We start from the raw sequence: 26,085 nt of genomic DNA, 5'->3' as shown, positions 1-26,085 counted from the left end.
CTTTGTTAACGGTTTTCCTATGCTTATCTTCATGCCTCTTTCTACCTTTTCTGCCCTTCTCTCCCTTGCTCCAGGTCAAAGTCTGATGCTAAAAAATATGTTCTGGTGCCCAATACCTGCATCCACTTGCACAAATGAAAACTCTGCCTCAAAGCCAGAAACCACATTGAGTAGAAAATCCACAGTTGTTTGACGGACCAATGGAAATAAATACATCGTATGCATTAACCACACATTTTTTACCCCGCATTTGTTTACAAGCAATTATCCTTTTACAATGTATGCCATTACCACACATTATTTATATATATAAAAACAATGTATATGTGGGGGGAGACTCCCACCTAACCATAAATGCGTGGTAATGGCATGCGTAGTAAAAACATACACAGGTTAAAAACATGCGTGCTAAAAAATGCATGGTAAAAGCACAACTGATAAAAACCTCGATATAAAGGCTGGTTCCCAAAATCCACAAACCAAAAAGGGACCACCCCTTCCTTAGTAGTTGAACTTGCACACACTACTGCAAGCCAGTAGGCTTCCTCCACCTGAGGGGCTTGGAAGGTGCTATAGGTTTCCCAAAAAAATATGAGAGCCACAATGCAATGTACCTGCTGACTGCTTCTTTTATCTACTATTCTACTGAATAAAAATGGCAGCCAACCCAATGCGCCTCTATTGAAGGAGATGCTTAATAAAACAGTTTTCCAACTCTCACTGAAAAAAATATTTTGAGGCAAACACACACTTTCAAGCCCACCACTACTCCCCTTCTTCTGACACCCATTGCACACTTCGCGAGTAGGGAAGGGAATGATAGGATAGGGACGAGATGTTTGCAACCGCGATTGAAAATGGCCATGGCTGTCAGCACCCTCTTGAAAGAGAATATTCAAGGGGTTTCTCCATAATGATTAACACCTTTCAAACCAACCTACGTAATATTGTCATATAGTGCCCATCCATTTCCTCCCGCCTGTCACCTCATCCAGGTTCTCCCCATACTTCTAGGAAATAAGGGGCACGGTTGCATGAGCGGGTAACCATGGATACCGTGCTTTGATTATGTTTGCCAACGAGAGAGATCCCTTTCTCGAGTGGTACATCAACAAAGTCAGAAAACAGAAGGAAATAATGTCGAAAGGCTTATCCCAGGCTGCGGAGAGTCGCTGACGCGCGCGGGCATGAAATGCAGCAGATATCTCCTGCCAAGAAACTGATTCCACCAATTAAAAGTGGCTTTTTTCATTTTTCTCCTCCACAGCTGGATAAAGAAGGATAATCAAGAGCACTGGAACAACCTTGGTCCGAGCCCCTAGGTCAATGGTAAGACACAGAGCTACGTTGGTGGGTAGTTTGGCTGGAAGAGGAACCATTAGCTGTAGTTTTTTCAGCCGTAATCATGTCCCACTCAGCTATTACATTAGTGCCCATACTTCATAAAACAAATTATCATCCCAGTAATTTCACCCCATCGTTCATTCGCCAGTCAATTTCCCAGCAACCATTACCAAACGAGGTGGAGCTAGTAAAGCGGGTGTAATCAGTGTGCCGGCAATCATGTACCTTCAGCCTGCTAATGTTTATTTGACTGGTGAGTTGGTATTTTACGTAGTACTAACAAGGCTCCTTACAGCAGCTTCAGGGTACTTTGAGGAACTGGACACAAACAAAGATGCAAAATCAGGATCCAGACTGTTGCAGCAAACAGTGAGGAACAGGGGCGTAGCTTAGTCATTGAGATTTGAGGGTGGAAGTCAAATTTCCAGTGCTTTAAATGGGCAGATACAGTCTGGTACTGAGTAACTGCACTTTTTTGATTTGAAAGGGAGTACCTGAACTTCTCAGTACTGCTGCAATCATTTAATGGGTGAATGGGTGAGATTGCCAATGTTCGATATGAACTGTTTCAATGTGGACGAGTGTCAGGACTAATTTACATTGGGGGGACCACTAGTGCTAATTTAGAGTTGAGCGGATAGGTACTCTGTTGTAACCATGACAAAGTACCTTGTCTGCCAAACTCAAGATCCGCCCATCCAATTTTGAGTAGGACAGACAGCAAGTTTTATGGCGACGGAGTACCATGTACTGCACTGATGTAAAACTTTCAGGCCCGACGGACTAGATGCCACCTGAGGTAAGACATCTAACTATCTTCTTTATTTAGAGTGGACAGTCAGATGGCTTTTTTGTTTTTTTTACTGTCCATCACCACCTAGTATATCCTCTGGAAACATTTGATGTACAGCCATCATGTTTGAGGGAGCTGTCTGTCAAACTTTTCCTACATTGACAGAACCATAGGGTTAATGCAGAAGGACTCCAAGTGCCAATTGTCCATGCGCCAGGAGGTGCAGTAAATTGCTTGGGGGCCAGACATCATGCTATAAAGCGCTGCCCCGTTTCCCACCTTGTGGACAGGCCCACCCATGCCAGTCGGAACCCAGAGGAGGCTGAGCTGAGCACCGCACCCCTTAGCTTTGAATTGTGAGGCACTGTGCCACTTTATTGAGTCTCCTAGTCAAACATCGATCTAGTTTTTGTTTTAACTGGGCATCTTTGTGCTAATTTCTTTGTCGTTTACCAGTTACTTGCTGTGTGGTTGCATGAATATAACGTAGATGGCAAAGCACAAGTTAGGCCCGAATTCTGATGGGGCCGCCATTAAGAAATCTGGCACCCTCAATGGCTACATTGAAAAAGTGGTAGGCACTTTCAATAGCCCTGTCGCAATCTGATCCAGAAGCACATGCATGGGTCAGGAATGTGTGGACAGAACTCATCCCAACAAACAAGCCTCCTCTCTCCCTGCTCAAACTGACATTTATGCCCGCCACTACCCATAAAACAGAAAAGAGGGCCCACACCTTAGAAGACCACAAACTCTATCAAGAGTCCTGTAGGTTCTTCCTTGACAATCGTCCATTTTAATTGCAAAGAGACTACTGCGGTACTGTTCAAGCAATTTGGCAGAGATTGTTGACCTTATTGAGTCCAAGATGTCAGAGCTATATGAGCGTCTGGGGCACATTAAGGGCCAAATTAACAAATCTGGACATTAGACTGGATCATAGTGGGGTTGAAAGGGCCAATACCCCGGAGCAGAGACCCCCTAGCTCTCTGCTCAGGATCAGCTGCAACCGATTGAGGTGATGGGGCAGACTGCCACTTGCTTGTCAAGCAAGGATCTTGTCCCTGGTCCAGCTGTTTTATCTCCCCCAAGCCTCAGGGAAACTGTATTAACTGACACAATAGTGAGGGGCCGCGCCCAACAGAAAGTCCTCTGCATCTTGCTAAGCCATTAGGGTCAACTCCAGGATGTACTTCTAGATATAACCTTCCTCCGGCCTCGTGCCTCTATGTAGTTATGCTGGCTGATCTTTAAATGTTTCCTTCTAAAGTAAGTGAGTCCACTCTGGATCTTATTAATAAATTAGTACACTGTATTAAGGGGAATTCCAGGCCTGATGGTTCCTTATTCTCTGAAGTACTTATGGCCAGAAGGCTGGGATGGATTGGTTAAATGCCTAAGGAATTTGAGGGGGACTGTGTCATTGTCTCTTGTAGGAATCCTATGGTGGCTAGACATTCAATTGGGACCTTTCAGCAAAGTAACTCCTTCAAGATTAAGAATCTTGCATCTTGCATTATTTTATAGAGATCTGGCAAGAATCCCTCATCCTATTATCTCTCAAACACGTTTATTTACTGTCCCCCTCTGTAACTGTTTTGCTCCCCTGGGTGATCTTTCTGTAAATGATTGACTCAGCCCCGGCAATGTGATAAATCCTTCTTCCTCTTCCATAAAGGAGCTTAGCTGGGGTTTGGGCTACTCAGCAGTTCATTCTAGTGCATCACTTACCTTGGAATCCACTACTATCCCAAAGTGTAAAGTGACCTTAAGACCACCTAAAGAGTTAACTCTAATCACCCATGTGGATCTGGCCCATGATGTGAACATTTTGTCCTGGAACATTGCGGGCCTCGTCCAGCAAAATAGATTGTGAAGAATGGGTGCATTAGATACTTAAGTATGACATCATTTGTTTTCAGGAGACTTAGGCGACCGCGTTTGTTAACATGGATAGTTATTACTCCCATTCAGTCCCTGCAGTCCGTTCTTCTGTGGGTTGAATTCCTGGTTTAAAGTCACCTTGGACTGTAGCGTCACCCTGATCCCTATCGTGGCCTAATGGTATGAGTATTGTTTTAATCAATTTTTATAGCAGTTATTTTGATTTAGATCTTACTGCCAACCTTCATGAGCTGTCAGATTTTATTTCTAGCCTCAATGCATTGTTGGCCTATTTGCACAATGGTATTCACATCATAATAGGTGGTGATCTGAATGTTAAATTAGGGCCAACTCAGATGAAGAATGCGCAAACTATGCTTGATTGTCTTATCATTGGGAACAAAATGATACATCAGGAAAAGAGAGTTCAGGCTCTCTTTCAAATAATCAAAAAGTTTAATCTTCAAAATGCCAGAGTTCCTCAGTAATAGACTATCTCTTTGTTAACCAGAATTTGTGTCACTGGATGTCTAGGGCCACAACTGAAGAAAGCCCACATAGTGACCACAACCCATGAGTCTTGGCTAAAAATCTCAAGGGGGGTGTACGGGCTATGATCTTGGCTGCCCAGTCCATTGACGTTAAATCCCAGGGACTGCAGTGGGCCTGGAGACATGCTGATGGGGACATCCTCTCAAAAAAGATAGGCTTTGACTACCTCTCTGTGGTACCTGCCTGACTCAGCCCATCTGAGAGGCATTGGTATGTGTACATCCATTTTGTTGAATTGGGATTAGTGGCCAGTAGTCTGCTGATGAAACCTAGCATACCAGGGCCAGATAAGCACAAATGGTTGATCAATCGTGCAGAAAGGCCTCAATGTGACTCCAATTCAATTCAATTCATGGCATTTGTAAAGCGCACAGCTACCTCCAAGGAGGGGTCCCAGTGCTAGCGGACAGCACATTAGCGATAGACAAACAGTGACAATTATATAGCCATAGGAGGGATTGAACAGGAAAGGTTTGAGATTGCTTCTAAAAACGGAGTCCGAAGGCTACCGTGTAGACTGAATGGCAGGTAAGTAAAGGACAGCTAAGTAAAGGAACAACTGCCTCATCTTGTTTTACATATGTGAGGAACAAACAAAAGCTTCAGATTGTTGGACCTCAGGGCTCTGGACTCGGAGTAAGGCCTAAGTCTCCTCTTCAGAGATAGAGGGCCCTTATGGGTGTAGTCACTAAACCTAAAATGGGAGCCTTAAATTGAATTTTCTTAGTCAAGGGAAGCCAGTGAAGATGCCGCAAAGGAGGAGAAATAGACGAAAGAGAAGGAATCTTCAGAATGAGTCAAGCGACAGAAATCTGAATGTATTGAAGCCGCTGAATAAGGACACTTGGGAGGCCTAATTAGAGACTATCGGAATATCCCAATTTAACCGTAACCAAACCATGGACAACAATTTTTTGGGAGTCCACCGGAATGAAGTAGAACATTCTCCTAAGAGATCTGAGGGTGGCAAAACAGGAGGCAGAGAGAGATCTGATTTGAGGTTCAAAAGTAAGATGGGAATCAAATTTTACCCCCAGGTTTCTGGCCATCAAAGTGGGGGTCAGGGCAGCACCTAATTCAGGTGGCCACCACAGACTAGCATCAGTTTTGTCTGAGTTTAATTTAAGGTAGCTTTCCTCCATCCAAGCCACCGCATCTTTCACACAATGCTTATAAGGGCTTAGCAATGAGGGCGTGTGTTCATGTAAAACTAAAAAGAGCTGGATGTTGTCCTCATACAAGACCACCTGCACCCTCCATGTTTCCACCAGTTTAGCAAGCAACTCCAGATAGATATTAAAAAGAGTAGGTCTAAGTGGTGGGGGATGCCACATACCACCGTTTTGGAAGAAGAGGTGAAAGGAGGCAGAAAAACTGCTTGGGAACGATCCGACAGAAATTATTTCAACCAATGCTGAGCTTGGCCTTCGACACCATTTCTTTCAATTCTATTGAGTAAGATGACATGAGAAATGGACAGAAAGTCAGATCCAGCAACATAAGCAATACAGGAGCGTCTCTGATCGAGTTTTTTGCTTGATAAATTCCGATACCTCAAGCAAAGTGGACTTGGTGCTTTAGCCCTAGCGAAAACCAGGTTGTGAATCATGCAAAAGAGAATTAGATTCTAAATTATGTGACAACAGTTTATTGACCCTTTTCCCTAAAATCTTTGCTACCATGGGGAGAAGAGAAATGAACCTAAAATTGCTAAGAACATTAGGATCCGCTGACGGCTTCTTTAACAGCGGGAGCAACAGTGCATGTTTCCAACCAAGTGGAACCTCACCCAATTCCAGTGCTTCATTCATCAGCATGTTAATAGTAGGACTAACCATGTCTCCTCCTAGCTTTAAGAAGGCAGGAGGATAGGAATCTAATGGAGAACCCTATTTACAACTTACTAATTCAAACGCAGAGTCAGCTAAGGAAATGGAGTCAAACCTGGTAAGAAGGGGGCCAGAAGAAGAAGAGTCCAGAGTGACCACATTAGATGAAGTTGAAGCCGAAAATTGGTTAAAAAGGTTCTGAACCTTCTCAAGAAAAAGTTTGAGAGATCTTGACAAAGATCTTCAAGGGAGTTGGAGTGATTTCTGTGACCGAAGGAAACAATTAAAAAAAATTCTCAGGATTTATTAGCTGCTTCACAGATAGAAGCAGCAATGTAGGTGTCCTGCGCTTTCTAGATAGAGGAGTGGTAGTATTTCAGCGTGGATAGATAAATTGCTTTATCCTCATTATCATAGATCCTCCTCCAGCGCTGTTCAAGTCTTATACAACATGATTTTTCTGCTTTAAGAGCCTCTGAGAACCAAGGTGCGGAAGGAGATAATCTGCTAGATGAGTTAGTTCTGGAGGGAGCAATAGTGTCTAATGCAGAGGTCAACCAGTTATTAAAACAGGCAACATCAGATTCCAAAACTCCATTGCTAATAAAGGATCTAGACCGTAGGGCCTGCCCCAAAGATGCTTCTGTTATCTTGGCCCACTGTCTGAAAGTTTTGAGTGTTGGTCCATGAGCCGACCTGAGAACTGGGGAGAGAATGTCAAAAGGGATCATAAAATGGTCAGACCAAGAGAGCTTAAAAGCCAGTCTGACCCTATTCATATCAGTAGATGAAAAAATAAGATCAATCGTATGACTTCCAAGTGCGAGGGTTTTGTGATCAAATGTTCCAAATTAAAACCTTCTACGGAAGACACAAATTGTTGTGCTGGTTTACTTTTGGAATCATCTACATGAAGATTGAAAATCCCTAAGGCCATGAAATTCACGTGAAGGGGCAATAGTTGGCTAAGGGTGTTCACAAGCTAAAGGAGAAAGTCCGCAGATGCATCAGGAGGATGATAGATAAGGGCACCAGACAGAGCAAACGTAGGAGTTAGACCAATGGTGAAAGCCAAACCTTCAATGATATTTCCAGTCACCAATTTAGAGAGAGAGCATGAATAGGGGGAGCGGTGTACAATAGCAAGCCCCCCCACCATTTCTCCATGCACGATCCAGATGCCTAATGGAAAAATCGGGTGGGATGGCTAAGGCTATATCTGCCGCAGACCACTCATTAAGCCATGTTTCAGTCAAAAACATAAGTTCCCAGGTATTATCCATAAGTAAATTATATATATCCAGCACATGACTTGGTAAGGAGCGGCAATTAATGAGACAGGCAGAAAAGTATGGAAGAAAATTAGATGAAGGTCCAGTTGCAAGTCCCACACATATAGGTAATTCAGAATAAGGAGAACCCTCTAATGAAAATGAACAGCCAGTGCAACTAAAGACATCATGCTCTGCCGGCAACCTAAGTTCAAAAGTGTGAAGATTACAAACAACCTTGTTCAAATTTAAAAGCTCCGCTTTAAAAAAGGTTCTACTTTGCGGAGTATATCTGGGCTTACCTGCAGCATAGTTGGTGCTAGTTGCAATCCAGACACAGACGGGCTTGACTTAGGGGCACCTTCGGTGCACCAGCGGCCCGTCCGTTGTGCGTCTGTCTGGTAAACAGCATCCATTTTATAGGCCAAGAAGTGATTTGGAAACACTGGAGTGCACACCAACTAAAAATAGCACCTCACAGTGGAATCGCCGAAAAGCAAAGCCTGAAGAGAGGGCTGGAACGGCTTGCCCACGCCCTCACCAAAATAGCCCTAACAATATTATCGTATTGGTAAAAAGCAAGTCCTCTCAGCATTGCAAATTTTTACATTTAATAGTAAAGCACAGTTCTTAAAACAATCTCCCACAAATATTTTTTTTTAAATATCACATGCAGAGCAAAACAAATGGCCTTAAAGAAAATACCCAGGGATACATCTAAAGTGCACTAATGTAGAGTGGAATAAAGGCTCGCTCAAAGTTCAAGACATAAAGAACTGCAGCATGAACCCTTGGGTGAGCTTGTTCTGTCCTGTAGGTAAAAAAATACTTGCGATGTTTAGTCAAGTCTAGCACCGTTACTACTACTATCATCAGCCAGAAGTTATGGGTCATTCACGTTAATGCAGTGTATTGGTCGATGAGTGCCACTCCGATTGGGGAAGATGAGGTGACATTTCCCCTGGCATTGGAATACAACGTAGAGGAAGCAAGGGAGGCAATTATCAAAACCTTGTCCCAGAAGGACCCTGGCCCCAAACGGGTTCTCATGGATTTGTACAAATTTGTTCCGGATCTATGGCCCACTTTGCTGTTCAATTGTTTCAACGCCCTCTGTAAAACAGGTCTCTCTTGATCATGGCATAGAGCTGTAATAGTCCTAGTATTTAAAAAGAGCAACCCCCAATTACCAGAATGTTGTCAAACGATATCTTTATTGGATTGAAGCTGGAGGGCAGGTTGGTGTTGGAAAGCCTCTTAGACTGGGCTAGGTAAGCTGATACTCTGTCAGAAGTGCAGTATGATCTCCATGAGGGGCTTGCTACGATGGAGCATTCCGATCAGTAAATACACCATCGCTAAGCAGGGCTCCATCTACATAGCCTTCACGGACCTAGCTTGTGCCTTCAACAGCGTGGTGACGTCCAAACTTTGGAAGACTGAGTAATTTGGGGGTTGACTGGGACCTGGTTAAATTCTCAAGAGCTCTCCCTTATGACTTGTCTGCATAAGTGAGGTCTGGTCCCTCAGGAGAGAGGACAGACTGGTTCAAAATAGAGAGAGGAGTATGCCTGGGGTGCATTTTAGCCCCCCTGTTGTTTGTGCTGTATATCAACGGCTTTGGTTCTGCCCTATCTGCTAAAACGTCTAACACCTTTTCCATTTGCAGCAGAAAGGTCCCTGTCCTATTATATGCGGACAATGCTGTAATCCTTTCAAGAACCCCAAATGGCTTAAACATCGTGTTCCAAGAATTTGTCAACTTCATGGGCTTTCTTGGGTTGGTTACAAAGCATTCCAAAACTTTCATAATGACATGAGTTCTTAAGCAAACCAAGATAGGCGGTGTTAAGCTACAAGGTAAACAACAAAAATAGTGGAGCACTCCTGCACAAAGCATATATGTAGAAACAATGGCACCCAATTTATTTTCATCGGTAAGCTTACAATGGTGTTTGTCTATTTTAGTGCATGATCATAACAAAACAAGTAGTCCAAACTTGTATAGTGGATGAATGTTTCTGTTTACGTCTTCTTAGTTCAATCAATTAATCAGTAAAAATCTCCAGAATTTTTTTTTTTCTTCTGAATTATATTTATACAGTCAGATGTTACAGTCAATTATAGTTGACATAGCCAACAAGCATTTCGTCCACTTTCTGAACTTTTGCAAGGCTTAATTTAGGTATAAATTCCAAATATTAGACCACAAAATGGCATAACATGGTTTAAATTTAACCCACGCTTTTAATCAGGCTTTCCTGGTCTCCACGGCTGAATGTTAAATTACTGTTGTGTATCTGGATGGTGACTGAATGTTTTTTGGAGGGGTTTCATCCTTGATTGCAAAAAATTAGGTACATGGATTCAATTGCTTTTTACTCAGGTCCTTTCTTTGAATGATACGATATTAGCTCCGTAGTTACTTGGAGCTGCATCTCTGTTTCTTTCTCTGTACTCTCATGCATACACTATGCTACAAAGACATTAAAAGTGTGATTTAAATAGCGCCATACTGGAGCCATGTGTTTCAAAATACGTTATGGCCCCGTATTTACTTGGGGGTATTACTCTTGTTTCTTCAGACTCTCAAGCATACGCTTTGAAGTATCGTTTGACAGGCATGCTATTAATTCCAGACGCTCACAATTTTGGGAGGGTTTTATGGGAATGTTATACAAGACCAGTTGCTTGCAATGCTTTTTGGGCTTGTTCTATTTCATGTTTGCTTTAACCCCTCCCATGCTCATGACGAGCTCAGCTCGTCATGACCTTTAGAACGCTCGCACGCTGGGCAAATTCCCCTGCTGTGCGAGCGTTCTAAAGAAACGAGTGTGGTCATGACGAGCTCAGCTCGTCATGAGCACACCACCACCATAGCTCATGAGCCCCTGGGCGCTGTGCGCGCCCCCCTCCCCCCAGCACAGCGGGGGAATGTGGCTAGCAGACAAGGGATTAAACAGCAGACAGGCAATTTCAATGTTTGAATTGATTGTAGGGATTCCAAGTAACACTATTGGACACAGATTCAAACCCATTTTTTGTGTTCCAATATTTGGAGTTCATACCCAATTTAAGCCTTGAGAAAGTCCACAAGGTGGACAAAACACGTGTCAGCGATATCATCTGTAATCAACTATCATTGGATATCATCTGTAACCAATCACCACTGGAACATCTGACTGATTGAATGATTATAATTCAGAAGAATCAAACATTTGGGGGGAAATTTCTACTTAATCATTGATTGAACTAAGAAGAAGTAAACGGAAACGTTCATCACGCTATAAAGGTTTGGACTCTGTTTTGTTATGATCATGCACAAAAATAGACAAACACCATTGTCAGATTAGAGATGAAAATAAGTTGTGTGTCATTGTTTCCGAATACATGCTTTGTGCACAAGTGCTCCACTTGTACACCATAAATTTGACAGGAGGAGTAAAGGCAGGATGGCAGACAAAGTCCTCCACCAACCTGATCTCTTAAACCCATCTGCCAAACCCTAAGTCACGCCCTCTGTGAGTGGCACTGCAGGTGAAAAACTATGGTTTGGTATGCCACATCAAGAGATTGACTGTGGTTAGACAGTTTACTAGCATTAGTCTCATCACCTTTTGTGTGCTTGATTGCAAGTAGTATGTCTGGAAACCTGACACTGGCACATGATTCCAAGCCAAGTACTGCCAATGTTTGTGAATTCTAAAAGAGTAGTAAATTTGCATCCACATACCTGACAACTTACAAAATAACGTCACCATGTGAGGAGTGGGTCTGGTGCTGAGAGCTATGTTGAGAGCTATCTAAGAGACACACTGCCCCTCACCAAGCCCCTGCCTCCTCCCAAAAAAAAGAAAGAAAGGGTCATCGAGGCTGTCACCGATGTCCTGGACAGTTTTCACAGTTCTTAATGGACTCCGGCTGCTTACAGCTACCGAAACGAGCTGGAAATCCAATGTTTACAGTGGTTTTTGGTTTTTAGCTCATTTTCCATGCCACCGTGTGATTTCGGCTCCTCACCGGGTAACCGTGTGAAGGGAGCCGAAATTGTGTGACACACAGTGACAGTGTGTGAGTTGGCAGGTATGCATCCATTCAAAGAGTACTTTTATGGGTGAAAATGTGCTAATTTTCTGGTAAACCAGTCACCATTCATATATTTATGTTGATGATCCAAATATCAAAAGGTTAAAACCTCTTTCTCTGTGCCCACCACAAAGCCCCCTCAAGAGACTGCGTGAAGTACAAAATGCTGCAAGCTGATTGTTGTACTGAACTCATAGGAAAGGAACACATTAAAGCAGCCCAGAGATCACTACACTGACTGCTGTGGCTGTCAAAGATAATGACAGGACTTGCTAAATGCTATCCTTCCCGAAGACGCATCCGGCATTGTTATTACACACTATGTAGTTATGACTCTACATACTTCTACTGAAAGTGTTCTTTTTGTGTCCCTGGTATAGTGCAAAACAGGGGGAGGCAAGGGTGTTTTTTGTTAGGGAATCTCAGGACTGGAAGCCTCTCTTGGGAAACTGAGAAGTAGGAGAAACCATGTGCTCAAGACATCACTCAAAGCCTCCATTTTCCACTGATGTCCCAGTACTACTATTATTCTGAGTAGCGTAATGACCAGCAGCAATGAATGCTTTGTTCGCAGGGCCGTTTCTACCATTAGGCAAGACTAGGCAGCCGCCTAGGGTGGCAAAAGGGGGAGGGCGGCAAAAAACATGAGTTTGGGAATTGGAACAGCCTTCGACCTCAAAAGCGCATTGGGTAGCGCCTTGCGCCTTCTACAATTCGACGTGACGTCGTGTTTGGCGCCACGGGCGGGGACCATGCGCACGCGGCCGGCGGTTCCATGTTTAAATATCGAAAACAAAAATATAGACAACAAAGATATCGATGTAAAAATATCGATTACAAAAATATCGACTCCCTATACTTAAACAGGTAAGTACAATAATATCTACTCAAAAATATCGATGTAAAAAATATAGATGTAACAAATATCGACTTTAAAAAATAACATAAGTTAAATTAAAATAATTAGATAATGTTATCATTATTAACAAATTAATTTAAATTTAATATATATTTTAATTAAATATAACAAATACATTTAATTTAATAAATATAAACACAAAAAAGTGTACATATACATATATTTACTTAAATACATTGTATTACCTATTATCTTTATTTAATTTATAAAATGTATTAATTTTTAAAAAAACATATATAAATATTTTAAAATAAAATAAAATATTCTATATTTAATTAACACATGAAACTCTGAAATAAACAATACATACATTTAATAACAAAATAAAAACATTAGTAGTTAAAACATTTAGCCGCAGAGTCAAAATTACTATTCCCACTCCAGTGAGTGCAAAAGTAGGGAAAGCGCTGGATAGCGTAGGGGTAAAATTTACTATTCCCACTCCAGTGAGTGCAACAGTAGAGAAAGCGCTGGATAGCGTAGGGGTAAAAATTACTATTCCCACTCCAGAGAGTGCAACAGTAGGGAAAGCGCTGGATAGCGTAGGGGTAAAATTTACTATTCCCACTCCAGTGAGTGCAACAGTAGGGAAAGCACTGGATAGCGTAGGGGTAAAAATTACTATTCCCACTCCAGTGAGTGCAACAGTAGAGAAAGCGCTGGATAGCGTAGGGGTAAACATTACTATTCCCACTCCAGTGAGTGCAACAGTAGGGAAAACACTGGATAGTGTAGGGGTAAAAATTACTATTCCCACTCCAGAGAGTGCAACAGTAGGGAAAGCGCTGGATAGCGTAGGGGTAAACATTATTATTCCCACTTCAGTGAGTGCAACAGTAGGGAAAGCGCTGGATAGCGTAGGGGTAAAAATGACTATTCCCACTCCAGAGAATGCAACAGTAGGGCAAGCGCTGGATAGCGTAGAGGTAAAAATTACTATTCCCACTCCAATGAGTGCAACAGTAGGGAAAGCACTGGATAGCGGAGGGGTAAAATTTACTATTCCCACTCCAGTGAGTGCAACAGTAGGGAAAGCGCTGGATAGAGTAGGGGTAAAAATTACTATTCCCACTCCAGTGAGTGCAACAGTAGGGAAAGCGCTGGATAGCGGAGGGGTAAAATTTACTATTCCCACTCCAGAGAATGCAACAGTAGGGAAAGCGCTGGATAGCGTAGTGGTAAAAATTACTATTCTCACTCCAGTGAGTGCAACAGTAGGGAAAGCGCTGGATAGCGTAGGGATAAAAATTACTATTCCCACTCCAGTGAGTGCAACAGTAGGGAAAGCGCTGGATAGCGTAGGAGTAATAATTACTATACCCACTCCAGTGAGGGCAACAGTAGGGAAAGCGCTGGATAGCTGAGGGGTAAAATTACTATTCCCACTCCAGTGAGTGCAACAGTAGGGAAAGCGCAGGATCCCAAAAAATAAAAAACAAAACTATCAACATTTTAATTAAATGTAATTTCCAATTGTAACATAATTAAAATATAATTATATATATATCATTATTAACAAAGATAAAAAAATAATTACACATTATTTATCACTATAATATCCACAACACACACCTAAAATTAATTACACAATTACATTTATTATTTACTAATTAATTAATGAAAATTGATTCATTAATATTTATTAAATAATCAATAAAAAAATAATTACTTACCAGCTTGCACACCATTTACGCATTAAAACACCACAACACACACCTAAAATTAATTACACAATTACAATTAATAATTACTAAATAATTAATGGTAATTAATTTTTACATATTTAATAATTAACCAATTAAAAATTACTTACTCACCACTCTTCACACAATTATTAATTGATTAATTAAAAATAATTAACAATTAATCACTAATTAATAAATTAACACATTAATTATTCAATTAATTTTATATAATTAAATTACTTCCCACCCTATTCCCCTATAAACCCACAACCCGCTACGGAACTAATAACGCAAAATTAAACTCAAAATAAATTTATAACTAGAAAAATTCTAAAACATATAATAAAACGATAAACAATTCTTATTAAAAACACTAAAATACATAACATTATTAATTAATCGATATTTTTGTAAACTATATTTTTTGTAAACTATATTTATTACAACTATATTTTTGTAATCGATATTTCTTACCTGTCAGTCGATATTCTTGTCATCTATATTTTTGTTGACGATATTTCTTCCAGACGATATTTCTGCGGCGATATTGATGTACCTCGATATTTCTCCGTCGATATTCCTGCTCTGCACCGCGGCCGGCGGAGGCAGAGAGTTCCCGCCTGAGGTCCAGCAGGTACCGGGGAGGCCAGGGTGGAATCCGGGTCAGTCAAGAGCCAAGTAGTTTATAAGTGTATTTTTTAACTAACTACCCCTGTTAAGGGAAGACCTGGAACGATCATGGCACAGCTAGACAAGAAGTTTTTTGAGAATCTTTCGGGCACCGGTAAAGCCATTGCGGTTGTGACCAGCGGAGGGGATGCACAAGGTAAGCGGCTCGCATGGAGGTGGTGGGGGGGACGTGATCTAGCACTGGGTGGAGGTTTGAGTGGGTACTCTGCATTTGGTGACTGATCCCTGTCTTGTTCTCCCCCTGGGAACATAAGCTCACCAACATCTGTGGCACCCAGCTCATGAACGGAATCCATGGGGACGCGAGGGAGGTTACGTTCATAGCATGCTCCGTGGGAAGGAGATGACTAATGAATTACATAGAGGAAGTTCTGCTCATGAAAAAACTAGTGGCTGTGCGAAACGTTGGTGCATAAGCACTCAGCGGATAAGAAGAGATGTTATGTTATCTGTGTACAGCAAAGCCGTGACGTAATGTAACATTTGAATAGCATATAGAGGAGAGGAAATGTAGGATGATGGTGCTGCCCAGTGTTTATAAACAGTTCATAGGTGTGAATAATACAAATTCAGGCGTTCTCAGGGAAGGCCTTTCAAGGCATGGGGCCGGAGCTCATCTTTCTAACAACACGATCCGGCTGAAGCAGTGCAGGGTGCCCTCAAAACCTCCAGTGGACCCCTACTGAAGGTCAATATTTATGTGTGAGATATGGGAGACTCGGGGACCCGCTTCAAATCCTGCCTGTTGGCCCCACCATTTTGCATTGCGTCATTGAGTGTAATGTGCTGGAGGGCACAAGGCGGCTGTGTGCTGCGCATGGTACCTTTGTATATTTCCTTGTCTTGAGCTAGATATTCCTCAGTACTTCCTGGAAAATCCGTTCTCGTCGGAGGAGCAAGTATGTCACCGAACAGGATGTAGCACAGAGGTATAGGAGCGAGGGGATTCAGAAACACTAACATCATGGAAGGGCTTTGATGGTGCAGGTGTGAATATGGAATACCTTTCTGCACTTACATTGTTTACGGAAATGTGCTACCTGTGCTTTCCACTGAGGAGTGTTGAGTGTACGGTGTAGTACAGAAAAATGGACATGCATCCCCGGATCAGATTGTGGCAGCTAGAGATGCAGCAGAGGTTCATGGTCACTTGCATCCAAATCTGCAAATTCATGCACCTTGGACCGGGAAATGTACTCTTGTCCCTAATGTAGCCAGCACGAGGCCAGGAGCCAGGTTTAAACCTTCTCTAATCTTAATTCCTTTGTTAATCGGGTGCACCAACCAGAGCTGTAGCCTCCATTAGTGCAGCAGGAGCATTGGCGCCGGGGTTCAGAGGCCCTATATAGACACCCAAACACACACACGATCTCTCTATCTAGACACACGCATTCAAACGCACACACACACACAATCTCCCTATCTAGACACATGCATTCAAACACACACATACACACACACATGATCTCTCTATCTAGACACATGCATTCAAACACACACACACATACTCCCTATAGACATCCAAACACACATGACTCCCCACAGAGACACCTAAGCAAATCACACGCATACAACCTTTCTGTAGACACCTTAGCACACATTCACACAGACACACCCACAAATGCATGCACACCCCCACACATACACAAACTTTTTTCCTGACACCGAAGCCCATGCACACACACAATGACACACTGACAGACACACTGGCCCGAATTGCAAACAAAGTAAAAGGGAGGGGGCGGCATTTTTCAATTCTTGCTTTCGGTATTCCCCATTCATTCCAATGGGCCTGGAGGCCCATAGGAATTAATGAGAATTACCGATTCGGTAAATAACGAATCGGTAAAAGGGGGTAGACTTACAAGGGTGGCATGGTGTCACATTGACACCCTTTTGCACCCCTGTATAGTGCATGGGTGCACATGCGGCACACATACATGCCCTAAGGGCATGTATGTCTGCCACATGGCACAGTTGAAAAAAGCACAAAATTGCTTTTTTTAGGGTTTTCGATATTTACCACCAACTTGAAGTTGGTGGTAAATAACGAATCCTCACAAGTGAAAAGCACTCACTTGAGTGCTTCCTACATTAAGGATTCCGTAATTTACCGAATCAGTATTTAAGAATTCGGTAATTTACCGATTCCATAAATTACCGATTCGGTAAATTACCGAATCCTTAAATTAGGTCCCTACATCTGAAAAGCCTAATACCGGTCGGTAACGGCCGAAATTCGGTAATTTCGTCCGTTACCGACAGGTATTAGGCTTCCTACATCTGGCCCTTTATCCCTTAACTCAGATATTGCACTGGGAGTCAATCCACGCCTGTTAGTGTGCCAGTAGTTATGCCCAACGTAGGTAGCTATGTTGGAACTAATTATGCCCATCAGATCGCAACAGTGCCACTGATCATTCTCATTAGAAAGTAACTTTGCCAATAATCATGCTACCCACGAGACATGATGATGCCAGCACTAATGGTCCATCCGTCTTGTACCAGTAAATGTGTCAAAGAGAAAAGAATATCAGTAACTACACCCAAAAGGAGTGATTATGTCAGTATTCATTCTCCACTGTGATGCTAATCGTGACCCACCATGCTGGTAATTATGCCCCTATGAACAGGTAATCATGCCACATTGCTCTGGTAATCATGCCCCTATGAACAGGTAATCATGCCACATTGCTCTGGTAATCATGCCCCTATGAACAGGTAATCATGCCACATTGCTCTGGTAATCATGCCCCTTTGCACAGGTAATCATGCCGCATTGCTCTGGTAATCATGCCACATTGAGCTGGTAATCATGCCACGTTGCTCTGGTAATAAGGCCACATTGCGCTGGTAATCATGCCCTATTGAGCTAGTAATCATACCCCGTTGTGCTGGTAATCATGCCACATTGTACTGGTATTAGTGCCACAATGCTCTGGTAATCATGCCTCATTGAGCTGATAACCATGCCACCATCACCTATGGTACATGCAATTATACCCGTTCTTTACTGTGCCAATACTCTTCTATACAACAGAGTGTTGTGCCACTAATTATCTCGAGCAGGCCATCTTTGGTATTGGTTCTTTATTTCCAAAATCAGTACAGGGTATTCATCTGTGCAGGAAATCAAGAGATTCAGCCGCCGCTATTATTGAGCTGGATAAGGAATGTGGGCTAGACCCAGTAAAATATACTGAATTTGCCCTGGTGTAATTTTCCGACACTGGGAAATATTCAACAGCACCCCCACGTTGTCTGCTTTCCACCTGCAGGCGGTAAGGGAGCATTCTTATTTTTACTTACTGCTGGGCCCAAAACAAACGCATGACCTTAAAGCACCATCAACCCTTTTGTTGGAGTATCATGCTGGCTAGGAGCTATCTGGAGCCTAACACCTAGATGCCAATGCAATGGAAGGAAATAAAGGCACACTGCTTGTTATCACTACACAAGTACTTAAGAGAACTACGATTTGGAGGCACTTTTATTATTTTGTTCAGTCGCTGTATATAAAATGTTAGCATGCACTGTACGAATGTCTGCTATATGGTCTGTATGAGTAGTTACTAGAGGTGGGTAAGACACTCAAAGCTCAAGCTATTCTCAGCGCAACATGCTTGACTCCAGCTCAGCTCAAGGTCCTCTTGGAACCTCAAGTCCAAAACTAGACAAGCTTTTACAGGAGGCAATATGGCCTAGTGGCTATACCTGCCTACTATGCATCTCAGAAATTGGGTTTGAATCCAAGCCTTGGCTCAGCATCCTGTGAATCCCAGCAAATCAACCTGGGCTGAAAAAATAAGGATGTAACATAGTCTGTTATGAAGCACTCATGTCCTTGGTAAAGGTTTGTGCTATGTAAAACCACCAAAAATAAACTGTGCATTCTATCTATCACAAAAAACACAGTTGATGGACAGAATGTAGAACAATGTCATACATTCACCCCAGTACAAGGATCTGGGCCTAAATCCATCGTTTTTTTGCACTCCACAGCACCCTGGGTTAGACACTGGCTATATGCAAATCAGCTCTGACCCTGTGCCTCATGGGAACAGTCCAGTCAGAACTACCAAGCCATGTCTTTCCCAGACCGGAATCAAGCATCCAAGGACCGGTTTCTGGCTAACAGCCTTCATCAGCCTGGATAGCTTGACTCCAGTGGTGTGGAGAGCCTGGGACTCACGTCTGAGCATACCCAGCACACTTGGGGTGAAAATTGCAAAAAACACAGTTGATGGACAGAATGTAGAACAATGTCATACATTCACCCCAGTACAAGGATCTGGGCCTAAATCCATCGTTTTTTTGCACTCCACACCACCCTGGGTTAGACACTGGCTATATGCAAATCAGCTCTGACCTTGTGCCTCATGGGAACAGTCCAGTCCGAACTACCAAGCCATGTCTTTCCCAGACCGGAATCAAGCAACCAAGGTCTCTGTACTGGGGTGAATGTATGACATTGTTCTACATTCTGTCCATCAACTGTGTTTTTTGCAATTTTCACCCTGAGTGGGCTGGGTATGCTCAGACGTGAGTCCCAGGCTCTCCACACCACTGGAGTCAAGCTATCCAGGCTGATGAATGCTGATAGCCAGAAACCTGTCCTTGGATGCTTGATTCCAGTCTGGGAAAGACATTGCTTGGTAGTTCAGACTGGACTGTTCCCATGAGGCACGGGGTCAGAGCTGATTTGCATATAGCCAGTGTCTAACCCAGGGTGGTGTGGAGTGCAAAAAAACGATGGATTTAGGCCCAGATCCTTGTACTGGGGTGAATGTATGACATTGTTCTACATTCTGTCCATCAACTGTGTTTTTTGCAATTTTCACCCCGAGTGGGCTGGGTATGCTCAGACGTGAGTCCCAGGCTCTCCACACCACTGGAGTCAAGCTATCCAGGCTGATGAAGGCTGATAGCCAGAAACCGGTCCTTGGATGCTTGATTCCAGTCTGGGAAAGACATGGCTTGGTAGTTCGGACTGGACTGTGCCCATGAGGCACGGGGTCAGAGCTGATTTGCATATAGCCAGTGTCTAACCCAGGGTGGTGTGGAGTGCAAAAAAATGATGGATTTAGGCCCAGATCCTTGTACTGGGGTGAATGTATGACATTGTTCTACATTCTGTCCATCAACTGTGTTTTTTGCAATGTTCACCCCGAGTGGGCTGGGTATGCTCAGACGTGAGTCCCAGGCTCTCCACACCACTGGAGTCAAGCTATCCAGGCTGATGAAGGCTGATAGCCAGAAACCGGTCCTTGGATGCTTGATTCCAGGCTGGGAAAGACATGGCTTGGTAGTTCGGACTGGACTGTTCCCATGAGGCACGGGGTCAGAGCTGATTTGCATATAGCCAGTGTCTAACCCAGGGTGGTGTGGAGTGCAAAAAAATGATGGATTTAGGCCCAGATCCTTGTACTGGGGTGAATGTATGACATTGTTCTACATTCTGTCCATCAACTGTGTTTTTTGCATTCCATCACCCATGCTCTAAACTCATTGTCCAAGAATTAAAAACAAATCGTTAAGCCTTGATGTCATAAAGAGTTACTCATTTAGAAGGTCAATTGAGCACTGTGAAACTGGAAATTCTGGGTTTAATACTGGTTTTCCTGCTTGTCCAAATTGTGTGATCCTAGGCAAAAACTTAATTTCACCAAGACTCCTTTTAGTTCATTTTCACATGAGAGTACCTTCCAATGCATGAGTTCGGGATTCATGATGTTAAAAAAAACCTCGCCTGCATTGGATTTAATAGCCTTTAATGTTGCTCCATCTATAATGCGAATCTAGGTCACCTCTAGGGTGCACATGACAACTGACTTGCCTCTTACTTCACTAATAGCTTTGTCATCAGGGCAGGGGCAGGAATGTTTCTCAGTGCATGTGTGTTAAAGAAATAACACTTGTGTGAAAACTGAATACACTCTAAATTGTAACACTATGTGTTGCATGATTTACATAAAAAATATTTTCACGGGGCGTGGCCAAGATGGCGGGGTAGAAGGACGTATCGACTAGAGCTCCCGACCCCATCGGAGGCCCGAGCCCTTAACTCGGCAGCGTATTCCCCCCGGAGCTGCGCAAACTTGCTCCGCTGATAGAGGAACGAGCGACGGTCTGATTGTCGCCTCCAGCGCACGATTTGGTGCTCGATTTACCGTTTTCCCGGAGCCGTGCCCGGGATCGGCTAGAACCAAGGCTGCAACAGTACCCCGGCCCGGACGGAACAGCAAGGCGTCGGACTGCCCAGGCGTGGGTGAGGCTCCCCGGCTCCTACAGGCTGCACAGCTGAGCGTCGCGGAGCGGAGCGGTGAGGTGCCCGGGAGGAATCCGCTGCCCCCCAGCGCCCTAAGATGGCGGCAAGCGACGTTGATGGACCCCTGCCCGGGGCCGCTGGAGGGCCACAGACTGCACAGTGAGCCGGCTGCCCGGGGCGGGCCGCCCAAGCTGTCCGGCGGACACCACCGTCGATGCGGTAAGCAGTGCGCCTGGCCCAGACGCTTTCTCAGCCGGGACCTGGAGGTCTACAAGCCCCGAGGTGCTGAGGGGACCGGGGACGGAACAACGCAAGCGCCCGGCCTGGAGGCCTAGCTGGGCAGCGGGTGAGTCCGTGCACGGCCCTTAGCGGCGCGGCCCCCTAGTGGAAGCGGGCTGCTACCGGCGCTCCATATCCACCCCCCAGGCACACGGCGCCCCAGGAGCACCGGCGACACTCCGCCCGGGCGTTACAGCGCCCTCGTGGCCCATGGTGCTTGAACTGCGTACCGTGCAGCACGCTGTTGGCGGTGGGGCGGCCCAGAGGAGTGGAAGATCGCGTAGAGCGCCTGGAGCATCTGCATCGCCGGCTGGGTCCTGGAGTACACCGCACACCGAGGTACTGGCTGGACAGTGGGGGGGGCTACGTGGTCCGCAGGGCCGCAGATAGGTCCTGAGGCGGTGCCCGACGGGGTGGCTCCCTAACAGAGGTGGTCTGCCACCGACGGAACACGGTCACCCCCCCTGACGAGCGGCGCCCCCGTTGCCTCAGCTACCTTGTGCACGCACTACGGAGCACCCGCGAGGCCCGGGGAGCTCGGGCTGGGTTGCCCCTGGGAGATCCTTGGGCTGCACGGACACCTAGAACGGCCAGAGGTGGACTGGGATGTGCGACCGGAGCCCACAGTATCGAGGGACGTAACGACTGGGGTCGAGGACGGCTCCTCCTGGGCCGGAACGGCAGCTACGGGACCCTCGTGGGGACGGCTGTGGCACACCCCCTCTTCAGCCTGAGGAAGAGCTTCTGACCGGGACCGGTGGGGTTCTTTTGAGCAGACGCGCATCGTCGCTGGCACCGAGCTGGGACCAGGCTCCCTGAGGCCCGGATTCCACGTGCAGGAAGGCACAGACTGGCGAGGAGGCCTGATCATGGCGGGCCAGAGAGGAGGGAAACGCAATGATCGCACCGACCGCACACTCCCGGAGATGCTCAACAAACAGCAGACCAAGGGGGACAGGGCTTCTTCCTCGCCTGGGGCAGCTGGGAGCTCGCAGTCTGGTGCAGCAGCAGAACCCCCGGTAACTAGATCCTTTTTGGAATCTCTCTTTGGGACGCTGAGGGAAGACTTCCAAGCCCTCAAACAAGAAGTAGCGAGTGAGGTGCGTGAGGTCCGAAGGGAGGTGGAGGGCCTAGGCGAGAGAGTGGAAACTGTGGAGACCTCCACGCACAGGCAAGCCGAGGAGATAACTCTTCTCCAGCAGGAAGTTCTGACCCTTCGGGAACAACACCTAGACCTACAATTGCACAACGAAGACCTAGAAAACAGGCCACGAAGAAATAACATTAGAGTCCGGGGTGTACCATCCTCGGAAGAGAACCCAGACATTGTTCAATACTTGCAAGAACTCTTCCGCATGGTCCTGGGAGAGGGGGATGACTTCCCCATTAGAATTGACAGAGCGCACAGGGTGGGTCCCGCCAGACGAGCTAATGGCCCCCCTCCAGACATCTTAGCGTTCCTCCCGGACTTCCCGCTGAAAGAAAAGATCATGGCAGAGGCTCGAAAGGCACGCTCTCTCACTTTCCGGGATCACCCAGTCGCCTTATATCAGGACCTGTCCACGATCACGCTGCAGAAGCGCAAGTCGTTCAGGATTGTGACAGACTTTCTTCAACAGCATGAGACGCCCTACTCATGGGGGCACCCTTTTCGTATTATCTTTAAGTGGCGGGGAGAGACGCACCATGTGCGGAACCTCCAGGATGCCTGCGAAATCTTGAGCATCACCACAGAGGAGGCAGACTCCCAGACGCCTAGAAGGAGGCGCACGCCTGACGATGGCTGGCGTCGAGCCACGAGCAGGAGGAGAAGGACAGCGGACCCAGCACGGAGGCCAGGGTCTCCAACGATTAGAGCGGAACAAGAAGCGGCGGTCCGGACTGCGTCCACGGTGCTAGAAGGTTCATCAGAGGTGGCACTGACCGCTTAACTACGTTCCGGGGGGAACTCACAGTAGCAGTATTTCCATGGCGGGCTTTGATTGATGGGGGGGGGGTGAAGGTTTGACTACGTGTGGCTGAACGTCCACTAAGGTAACATTCCACGGACTGGTCCGTTTGGGCTTGTCCGGGACTATTTCAAGTAGTTTTGGGTGTACGGGTGCGGGGGGGCAGCATGACCCGGGGGGTACTGCTGAGGAGGGTGGGAAGGGATCTGGGGGAGTTATGGTGGGTGTTGAGAGTAATGGGGGGGAAGGGTTGTTTAATGTTGGGGATGGGGGAAGTTGGGGAGGGAGAGTTGGCAGTTACCTTGTCCAGTGCTTCTACGGTATTTGTGAATGCTAGTGTAGATATTCGTATATGCTTGGCGATCGTCCTGTTCTCACACGCTCTGGTTCGCACACATAAGCAGAATCATCCATTCCATCCATGGCAGAATTGAAGATACTGACCCTGAATGTCAAGGGGTTAAACAACCCCACGAAAAGGAGGGCCATCCTATCTTTATTAGAAAACTCTCGGGCGGACATCTGTCTGCTCCAGGAGACCCACTTGTTAGCTAATGATTGCCACAGAATGAGGTCCCTTCATTTCCCTACACAGTTCTTTTCCTCCAATACGACTAAAACTGCGGGGGTGGCTATTCTTCTGTCCAAATCGTTTAAAGGGGAGGTGCTGCACAAATTTGTAGAACAAAAAGGTAGGCTTCTTGCCTACAGACTTAAAGTGGGTACTCTCACGTTCACTGTAGGCACCGTTTACGCCCCGAATGAACAGCAAGATAGATTTTTACGCGGGGCTCTAGAGGAGGTCACGGCTTCACCGGACACGCACATTATGCTAGGGGGGGACATTAATTTGGTCTTTGACTCCGCGAAAGATAGATCAGCGCAGCGATACCCACAGACTGGGGAACTCTCACAAGCAATCAAGGCTCAGTTAGTTGAATCCGATCTGCATGATCTCTGGCGCGAACTCCACCCTACTGACACGGATTTCTCCTATTATTCGCATGCCCACAAAACTTATGCCAGACTTGATTATCTACTGGTCTCTGGCCCTGTTCGTGACCTTGCCACGGCCTCGGAAATGGGTGTTTTATCTCTGTCGGATCATGCACCGGTCTCGGGGACCCTGCATCTCCAGCCGAGCTCGGCCCGGAGGGGGGTTTGGAGGCTCCGGGACACCCTCCTACATAGGAGGGAAGTGGTGCAAAGCATTACTGATTCGATCAAGGACTATCAGCTGCACAACTCCAATGCTGATACTTCCCTGTCGACTCAGTGGGGGGCTCTCAAGGCAGTGCTACGGGGAGACTTTATTGCGATCTCAGCGGCAGATAACCGTGAGAGGAAACGGAAACGGGACGAACTCACCCAGAAAGTCAGGGAATTAGAGACTGTGCATCGCCGCACTGGGGCTCCAAGAGTCTGGAGACAGCTGAAAGCTACGAGGAAACTCTTGTCCTCATTGGACCTTGATAGGGCGGAATATGCAGCATTGCGCCTCAAACACGCATATTATACTGGGGGGGACCGATGTGGCCGCCTGCTGGCAGCCAAGCTGAGAGTGGCCCATCAGAGTCGCCAGGTGAAGGAACTGGCAGGAATTGCGGGACAGGGGATCACGGGTGACGCTGAAATTGCCGAGACCTTTCGCCGCTTCTATGCTGATCTATATAGAGCGGACGCCGCCAATATGGAAGACGCGGAGGATTACCTGGATTCGGTGGCCCTACCGTCACTGACCCATGAGCAGGCGGCTTATCTAGAAAGAGAGATTAAGGTCGAGGAGGTGATGGCGGCGATCTCGAGGCTCAAACTAGGGAAGGCCCCTGGCCCAGATGGCTATACAGCCCTCTTTTATAGAACGTTCTGCGGGACGCTAAGCCCTATCTTGGCCGCACTATTCAACTCCTTCTCTGACCCTGGAGCTATCTCTCCGGATCTGCTACTAGCGACAGTGTCTGTCATTCCCAAGCCAGGGAAGGACAGGAAGCTGTGCGGCTCGTACAGGCCAATCTCCTTACTAAATTTAGACCTGAAACTCTACACTGGAATTCTTGCGGCGAGACTGGCGCAGCACCTCCCTGGCCTCATTGAACCGGATCAGGCCGGTTTCGTGCCTGGACGGCAGACTGTGGACAACACTAAACGTGTTGTTCACGTCTTGGAAAAGGCCTCACGTATTCCAGGGGAACGTATGCTCCTCTCAGTCGATGCGGAAAAGGCATTCGACCGGGTGCACTGGCCCTACCTCGAACGAGTCATGGCGAAGCTGGGGATGGGGGAAAAATTCCGAACCATGGTCTTTAATTGCTACAAATCCCCCTCTGCTGCGGTGCGCGTGAATGGCTGCGGCTCGCGACGGTTTGATATCGAACGCGGCACGAGACAGGGTTGTCCCCTCTCCCCCCTTCTCTTCGCGCTCTACATGGAGCCCTTTGCCCAGCGAGTGCGGCAAAACGTGGCCGTGACCGGAGTACGAATGGGGGGTTTCACCCATGTAATAAGCCTTTACGCAGACGACGTTATTTTCGCGCTG

General features: G+C 45.8%; 1 long non-coding RNA gene across 1 annotated transcript in view; it reads left to right on the top strand.

Moving 5' to 3' along the window:
- The window catches only part of LOC144773946 (uncharacterized), a 125,390-nt gene that overhangs the window by 80,798 nt on the left and 18,507 nt on the right, over positions 1-26,085 (top strand). Inside the window, exon 3 of the long non-coding RNA XR_013600079.1 lies at positions 1,268-1,329. This is a non-coding gene — a long non-coding RNA (uncharacterized LOC144773946). The remainder of the gene's footprint in view (positions 1-1,267; positions 1,330-26,085) is intronic.

The sequence above is a fragment of the Lissotriton helveticus genome, chromosome 1_1, assembly GCF_964261635.1.
Source record: "Lissotriton helveticus chromosome 1_1, aLisHel1.1, whole genome shotgun sequence".
Classification (NCBI taxonomy): Eukaryota; Metazoa; Chordata; class Amphibia; order Caudata; family Salamandridae; genus Lissotriton; species Lissotriton helveticus.
This window is presented reverse-complemented; position numbering and strand designations above follow the sequence as displayed.